The sequence below is a fragment of the Triticum dicoccoides genome, chromosome 3B (assembly GCF_002162155.2).
Source record: "Triticum dicoccoides isolate Atlit2015 ecotype Zavitan chromosome 3B, WEW_v2.0, whole genome shotgun sequence".
NCBI lineage: Eukaryota > Viridiplantae > Streptophyta > Magnoliopsida > Poales > Poaceae > Triticum > Triticum dicoccoides.
Genome location: NC_041385.1, coordinates 105,015,974 through 105,025,412, shown reverse-complemented (window position 1 = coordinate 105,025,412; position 9,439 = coordinate 105,015,974).

Here is a 9,439-nt window from a genome sequence, read left to right as displayed (position 1 = left end):
ACACCGCCTTGCGATAGTACCGCAATGACTTGCGGTAGTACTGCTTGTTTGGTATGGTAGTACCGCATGTCGCGGGCTGGTTAAGTGGATAACGATTGGATTTGTCCCATGACTATAAAAGGGGAGTCTTCTTCTCCGAGTTGACTACCTCTTCTACCTCCAAGCTCCATTGATGATCTAAGCTCCATTTTCGCTCGATCTCTCTCGCTAGCCAATCAAACTTGTTGATTCTTTAGGGATTGGTTGAGAAGGCCTCGGTCTACACTTCCACCAAGAGAAATTTGATTCCCCCCACTAATCCCTTGCGGATCTTGTTACTCTTGGGTGTTTGAGCACCCTAGACGGTTGAGGTCACCGCAGAGCCATAGTCCATTGTGGTGAAGCTTCGTGGTGTCATTGGGAGCCTCCAATTCAGTTGTGGAGATTGACCCAACCTTGTTTGTTAAGGTTCGATCGCCGCCTCCAAGGGCACCAATAGTGGAATCACGACATCTCGCATTGTGTGAGGGCGTGAGGAGAATACGGTGGACCTAGTGGATTCTTGGGGAGAATTGTGCCTCCACACCGCTCCAACGGAGACGTACTTCCCCTCAAAGGAAGGAACTTCGATAACACATCCTCATCTCCATCGGTTCCACTTTTGGTTATCTCTCACCTTTACCTGTGGAAGCTATTTTGTGTTATATCCTTTGCTTGCTTGTGTGCTTATTGTTGTTGCATCATATAGGTTGCTCACCTAGTTGCATATCTAGACAACCTAATTTGATGCAAAGTTTAATTTGATAAAGAAAAGCTAAAAATTGTTAGTTGCATATTCACCCCCCCTCTAGTCAACTATATTGATCCTTTCAATTGGTATCAGAGCCTCGTCTCTTTATTAAGGATTTTACCGTCCAAAGAGTATGGTTGACACCATAGACGGTGAGGAGGAGCACCCCAGTGTGAATCCTTCTTCGTCTACGACTGATGGGGGATCCTCGGTCTCACTTGAGAAATTCAATGTGGCTTTGGACACATTGAAAACCTCCATGACGATCGAGGTCAAAGGCATGTTTAAAGAGTTTCTTGATGGCCTTAAATTATCCACCGCACCTTTGGAAGTGGCCACTCCCACTAACAAGGTGGCGGATGCTAACTCCGATAAGGGGGAAGCTTCTTGTGATAAAGTTCCTTTATCTGGTGGTAGAAATGGTAGTGCCATCTTTGGCCAAGTTGAACCTCCACTTACTTATGGAGGACCGGTTCCCTCCACTCATTTGAATCATGTTGGTCCTCCTCCTAAGATTGTGAAGAATGAGGATTTTGACTCTTGGGTCTATCGCTTTAAACGTCATTTAAACCATGTTAATACTAATATTTGGAGAATTATTGAGCAAGGTTTCTATCCACATGACCCAAGCAACTTCACCCCAAGAGAAGCTGTGGGCCATCAATTCAACGAGAATGCTCTCTTCATCATCCAAGATGCAATTCCATCCGAAGATATTGCACATCTCCGACCCTTCTCCGTGGCCAAGGAAGCATGAAACCATGTTGTTTCCATTTACTAGGGAAGCAAAGCATTCAACGCTCCAACTATGAAGTGGTGCAAGATGAAGCCGATGAGTTTGCAATGAATGAAGATGAAGAAACCTCGTGAGGTTTACCGGAGATTAACCACTCTCGCGGTCTCTCTTCGAGATCGTGGGAGCAAGGATACAAATGATAGTTGGATCAAGCGCAAATTCCTCAAGGCCATGATGCCTTACCACAAGGCCATGTCATCTGTCATCCGTCAAAGGCCGGACTTCCACACCTTGTCCTCAAGTGAAGTGTTGGATGAGTTTGTGGCGATGAGGATCTTGGACAAGACCGCCGACAATGCGGTGTTGCATTCTCAAAGAGCAAAGAAGCCCAACCTTGCCTTGAAGGCCAATGCTAGTGTGGAAGAAGAGGATGAAGAGGAAGATGAGGAGAGCAACCCCGAAGATTCGAAATATGATTACCATGAGCACATGGCTCTTGCTTCAAGGCAATTTTGGAGCAAGAAGAACTCAAGGCACAATTTCAACAAGAACAATTCAAGTGGCTTCAAGGGAAAGCAACATGTGAGAACATGTTACAATTGTGGCAATGTGAGCCACTTTGTTGCGGAGTGCCCTTACGAGAAGCGGGAAGACAATGGTGGCAAACTCATCCGAAAAGATAAAGCCAAGTCCTTCCCTAACAAGAACAACTTCACCAAGAAGACTCCGACCAAAGGGTTGGTGGCACAAGAAGAATACAATGAAGATGATGATGAAGAAGAAGATGGTGAAGCCATGGCCATGGCCCCCGTTGCCATTTCCACAACTCCACGGGTGTCTCTCTTCGATTCACCCAACGAGAACATCACCACCAAGTGCCTCATGGCCAAATCCACCAACAAGGTAACCCCCAACATCAAAACTACCATCATTACTAATCCTTCCTCGATGGATTGCATTGATGAAAGTGAGGGGTCTAATGAGGAAGTAAATGAATTTGAGTCTTTTATGAGTAAGCTCAAGGGCAAATCTAAGAAGCACTTTGTTGCTTTCTTGGAACAACTTGGTGAAGCCAATGACATGATCGGGGCTCATGAAGAAACCATCTCTAAGATGGAAGGTCATAGTCGTGACTATGCCGATGAGATATCGGATCTCTCTAATGCGCTTGAGGAAGAGCGTGTTCATCGTTTGGCTCTTGAGGAGTCACAAAACGATGACCATGCTAAATTAAAGAAAGATCTTGATCATGCTCTTGTTGTATCTCGTGTGCTCGATTCCGAGAAGGCTAAACTTGGGCTTGACCATGCTAGACTCAAGGAGGAGTTTGATATACTTGACAAGGCTCACAAGGCCTTGAAGGGTGCTCATGCTAGCCTCAAGGAGTCTCATGATCAACTCCAAGTGAAGCTAACCAAGGAGAAAGCCACTTTTCCTCACATATTCTTAATTGATAATGCTACTAACCCGTGTTGTGAGCATGTGCATCTTGTGGAGGAGAATGCCAAGTTGAAGGAGCAACTTGAGAAAGGCCTTGTGTCTTGCATACAAGGTGAGAAGAATCTCAATGACCTTTTGAGCAATCAAAAGGAAGTTGTGGCCAAGGAGGGAGTTGGGTTCGCACCCAAGTCCAAAAACAAGAAGAAGAATGACAAGGCCAAATGACCTCCTCCTCTCAAGCAAACTTTTGTGAAGGAGGGAGAGGGTGCTTCTAATGAGAATAAGAACAATGTGAAGGGTGGTGATGTCAAAAAGGGCAATGCCACCCCTTCCAACAAAGCCGGCGACTTTAACCCTTCTTATGTGGTGTGTCGTGCTAGTGATGGGCATGTTTATGCTAAATTTGTTGGTTCTCCTTATGAGTACGTTGAATGGTCTATTTGGGTTCCTAAGACCCTTGTGACTAACATCAAAGGACCCATTACAAAATGGGTACCTAAAACCAAGCATTGATCTCTTGTAGGTGTTTGCTTCCGGTGGGGGAACATGGTTGCTCAATAGTGGAGCCAAAAATCATATGACCGGAAGCAAGGACTTGGTGGTGGACGTGCACAAGATCCCATCTATGCTCACCAATGTCGAGTGGTGTGATGCCTCGTCTTCCAAGGTATTGGGTCTTGGAAAGGTTGTCATTTCTCATGATCTCACGATCGAGAAAGTCATGCTTGTTGAGTCCCTTGCATACAATTTACTTTCCGTTCGTCAACTTGCACTCATGGGCTTTTGCCACATTCTTTGATATTGATACCGTGGCCCTCTTATGGAGCAAGACTCTTAAAGTAGCCTTTGTTGGGCATGTCGAGAACGGTCTTTATGTGATTAACCTTTTGGAGCGACCCACTAAGACCGTGACATGCCTAATGGCTAAAGTTGATGTGGGGTGGCTTTAGCATCGCTGTTTAGCCCATGTCAATATGAGATATTTGCAAAGTCTTCTCAAGGGGGACCATGTCCGTGGACTAAAAACGTTAGCTTTGCCAAAGATAGTGCTTGCAGTGCCTGTATCGAAAGAAAGTTACATGAGAAGGCTCACCCTCCCACGACTGTCATCTACTCGAAGAGACCCTTGGAGCTCCTTCACATGGATCTCTTTGGGCCTCCATCCTTTGATAGTCTTGGGGGTAGAAAGTATTGGTTGGTGATTGTCGATGATTATGCAAGGTACACTTGGGTATATTTCTTCAAGTGGAAGAGTGAAACTCAACAAACTGTCATCGACTTTGCGAATGAAGCTCAACGTCAACCCGATGCAAAGATCTTGACAATAAGAAGTGACAATGGCACCGAGCTCAAGAACTACACCTTGGATGAGTTTCTTAGTGATGAAGGGATCAAGCATAAATATTCCGCATCGTACACCCCTCAACAAAATGGTGTAGCGGAGAGGAAGAATCGGACGTTGATGGATGCAGCAAGGACCATGATGGCGGAGTTCAAGTCTCCTTACAACTTTTGGGCCGAAACCATCAACACCGCGTGTCATGCATCCAATCGGCTCTATCTCCGCAAAGGCTTGAACAAGACTCCATATGAAGTACTCACCGGTAACAAGCCCAACCTCAAGTACTTCCGGGTGTTTGGCTGTAAGTGTTTCATTCTCAAGAAAGGTGTTCGTTTGTCTAAATTTGAGTCTAGAGCTCATGAGAGCATATTTGTTGGTTATGCTACAAACTCTCATGCTTACCGCGTCCTCAACAAGTCCACATGACTCATTGAGGAGACGTGTAACGTGGAGTTTGACGAGAATAATGGCTCCTAAGTGGAGCAAAGTGGTACTTGTGATGTAGGTGATGAAATTCCTCCCGAAGCCATAAGAAGAATGGGTGTTGGTCATATCCTACCCATTGAGGAACCCCTTGTGGCCGAAGGAGAAGGACAATTCTCCACTCAAGTGGAGCCATCACCAACCTAAGACCCACACGCTTCCGAAGAACAAAGTGAAGGCCCTCAACCAAGTGAACAAGATCAAGGGCAAGATCAACCTCAAGATGGTGGTGAGCCACCAAGTGATGCCCAAGGTCGAGTTCTCCCTTCCGAGCAAGTTCAAGATCAAGAGAAAGCTCAAGAACAAGAACAAGCTCAAGACGGCGCTCAAGATGATCAAGTTTCCACTCCTCATCTCACTCCTGAGGAGGAATTGGAGCGTCGTGCCTCTAAGATTGCATTCAAGCTCACAACCAAAGATCATCTCATGAAGAATGTGCTTGGAAGCCTAAGAAAGGGGGTAAGCACTCGTAGACAATTAGCAAACTATTGTGAACATCACGCGTTTGTTTCTTGTGTCGAAGCCCAAAAGGTCTATGAGGCGCTCGAGGATCCGGATTGGCTCAATGCCATGCATGAAGAACTCAACAACTTCGAGCATAAACAAGTGTGGATATTGGTGCCAAGGCCAACAGGGAATCATAATGTCATTGGAACCAAGTGTGTCGTGGAAATATCACGTCAGATGTCCTCATAGAAGGACTTAGTTGTGGAGCCATCGCTATGGGTTAGCTTAAAGGGGTTAAACCAGACAAAGGACATGAGAGTTTTTATACTAGTTCGGCCCCTTCGATGAAGGTAAAGGCCTACGTCTAGTTGTGATGGGATTATTGGGGTCTCGCTAACCAGGGAGCTAAACAAGCTATGTCTGGCTATTGAGTTGTTGTTTCTTATCCCTGAACCGCCACCGGGTCGTCCCCTTATATACACGGGTTGACACCCGGCCGGTTTATAGAGTCCTGAGGCCGACTCTTACAAGTGTCCGGCTCGGTCTCTCCTTTCCTTATCTTACAATACAAGTTACATGACTATGGCGGTTTACCACTATGGGCCCTAATCCACCTTTGGGCTCCGGGCCTCTAAGCTTCATAGTAAAGCGCCATCTTCTGAGTCTTTATGGGCTTTAATATAGTTGAGGGTGAATCGCCCCCTCCTGGGCGGTTTACACTCAGTAGTTATATCCCCAACATTAGGCCCCAGATTGATTTGAACCTGTTCATGTCAATCTTCAGTACTTAGAAAAATCCTGTGAACATCTTCCTTCATTTCTCATAAACCACCACGATGTCTTCTTTTATAAACTTTGTTAAACCGCCGTGACGTCATCCTCTAGACACAGCAACGGATCATCATGACGTCATCTCCGGACATAGCAACGGATCATCATGAAATCATCTCTGTAAAAAAGGAATAAAAAGATTCCCTTCATTTAATGTCATCCCGGAAATCGAGGCGACAGCTGCGCCCCTTGCCGCTTTGGACTCCTCGATTGTCGCGCCTGTCACTTATCCTTTGCCTTGTTATAAATAATCCCGACGGGCTCCTCCATTTACTCCCCTTTCTTCTCATCTTCTTCCTCGTGACCCGAAGGATCCCAGCACCGTCGCCGTCGTCGATCTTTGACTCTGCACCGACCAAGGCCGCTGCATCACCCTGTTTGTACTAGAGACCCTGCCGCGCTCCTCCGCCGCTGAGTGGCCCTGGTAAGTTCGCTTCCCTGTAACCCTAGATCTCCATTAGGGTTTCGAGTTCATCCATGTTCATCGTCGTTCATCAGTTCTTCTATGCCCTTCTTCTAGTCTTTTTACTGAGTGTATATATGTGCGCCTGATAGTTTTGAACTGCGGCTAGATCCATGTTGTTAGTTCACCATACCGTAGCATCTTACTGCTTCTGAATAAACTCCGTCTGAATCTTGTCTGTTCCTATTAGCGCCATTGTAGGGCTCAGAAAAGCTTTCTTTATTTATCCACGGTAGATCCAAAATTATACTGCCATATTGTGAAACCTGTTTCTGTAAACACTTAGTAAATTTCTGGCTCTTCTGCGTAAGGGCGGTTTAATCTTTGATAGTCAATCCGCCATACACCATTAGCCCTCACTTAAACCGCCAACTTGACTTGAATAGCAATTGTCCGGTTTAACACTAAGTAGTATACGTAAACCGTCGATCGTAATACGACTTTCATTTTTTCTTTCACAGTTTGCCTTTCCAAGATGACCAAACAATTCTCTGCTTGCAATTGGGTTCCGTCCAAGATCACCGAGACACAAGTCAACGGATATGTTACCACTGGCGCTTTAGCTTCAAAAAGGATCCTGCACTGGCGAGTTTCGGGCTCAAAGTGCCCTCCTGAACCTCAAAATGGAGAGGTTATTGTATTTATGCAACACCTAGACCGGGGATTCAGCCCACCCGGATCAAAATTCTTCCGGGATGTCCTTGCAAGTTTTCAACTCCATCCACAAGATATTGGACCGAATTCCGTGTCCAATATATGCAACTTTCAAGTATTCTGTGAGGTTTACCTTCAAGAAGAACCATCTGTGGAGCTGTTCCGGGATTTTTTTCATAACCGTCGCACGGAGTTCTCTGATGGTCCCAACACGGAACTTGGTGGGGTATCAATTCAGAAGAGAAAAGAAGCTGATTTCCCTCACGCAAAACACCACAGCCATCCTAAAGATTGGAACCAAACTTGGTTTTATTGCCGGAATACTGCCCCTGATGGTGAAAATCCCTTGCCGGGTTACCGACCTCACTGGCTCAGCAACCTCCACCCGCTACCTCCACGCTTAACTGCCCAAGAACGGAAAGTTTATGCACCTCAACTCGCCAAGCTCCGGGCTCTTATGGCCAACGGTTTGACTGGAATTGATCTCGTCCGCTGCTGGGTTTCTTGGGACATTCTGCCTTTAAGCCGCTGCTCTGGTTTGATGCATGAATACACCGGAGACCTAAAAGATCCTCAACGATATCACGAAATAGTAATGACAGACCTTGAAGTTACTGAATCTGTAAAGAAGATGCTTGACGAACCGATCGCCGCCTGCAGCCAAATCGGGTTGCCACCTTTTTGCGCCACCAACAAACCGCCAGCGGTAAAGTTTAACTTAATGTTCACTGATTTGCCTGTGCTTTAACAATGTGCTAATGCTCCTTTGTTTTAATTTTTGCAAGCCAACAGTTCCTTCTGGAAACGGATTAAACCAGCTAGAGCTCCTCGTGCAAAGAGCAAGGTCACCAAGAAAGCGGGCAAGAAGAAAACCACCGAATCTTCTGATCCGCCAGAAGATGTTGACGAATCAGACCCAGAGGTAGAACTTGATTTACTTGGTTCCTTTTTCATACACCTTATTGACAATGACTATTCCCAGGATGATGCGGCAGCCAGTCGTGCAGATCATGTTGAGTTAATCTCTCTTTCCTCCGATTCAGATCTTGTGTCGGTTCAAAGATTTCGCCGTGTAGTTTGGAAAGTAAAATACTCTCACCCTCTTGCTTATCTGGATCCAAAATTTTCTTTGAAGACACAACAAGCTGAAGAACATCGCACAACCAAGCACAGTGGCCAGCAGATCACCTCTTCCGGTTTACCGGATACGCCAAACCGGAAACGTTGCCCAGAGGTTACTTGTTCTCTCGAAAAACTTTATCCTTTGAAGGGTTCTTCAGAGACCCACTTAATCCGTCTGATCCAAATTACCAGGCATCTTCCAATTCGTCTGGCGGTTCATCAACCACTCAGCTGCCTCCTCTTAAAACCGTCCCTGGGTAAGTATACTGTTCTTCATGTTTTTCCTTCATAGTTCGGTTTACCGTGCTAATCTTTGTTGTGATGCCACAGTGCCAAAGCCCACCTGAGCAAGAAGGCTAAAACCAATACCCCCATTGGTGAGGTTGAACCGGAGAGGGCTGCTGAGGATACCGGTAGAAATACCGATGTCATGGATGATTCCATCCCACAAGGCGAGAACACTGAAGCTAATCCACCGGAGGCTGACCCGGCGACTCACATTGATCCGTCAAGCCCTCATGCTACCCCTCCAAGCCCGGCTGCCAATCCATCGAGCCCGGCTGCTAATCCGCCAAGTCTAGCTAGGGCTACCGGCAATCTGCCAAGTCCACCAAGAAATGATGATGATGACGTTGTAATTACTGGCATGACTCACACCAGTCCTGGTAATCCGATTATCTTGGCCAAACATACCGCCAAGGAGGAATTCGCTGCTATGGGAGAGCGGGAAGGGAAGACGGATTTATCCAACTTCATCAACCTTAGCGCTGAAGAACTTCATTCCGGTTATTTAAACCGCCTGTACACCAGCCGTGATCTTGAACCCGGTTTGGTGAACCTGATGAACGAGCGTTATGAGGTATGAACACTTTGAAACTTTTATTCTGTACATCTTCTCCATTGTAGCCCCTAAGGGCCACTTTATCTCCTGAAGATAAACCAGGACTTTGCTAAAAAACACTTCAATGTAGTAGCCCCCAAGGGCCGGTTTGTCTTCTTCAAATGTGCATTAGCCCCCAAGTGCCAAGCTTAATACCTGGATTGAGCCTTTGGACTTGAAAAAATACCCACTTTTAAAAAAGCAATCCACATTAGCCCCCAAGTGCCAAGTGTATAACTTGTTATGTGCTTGGGACTTTAAGAGATATATAA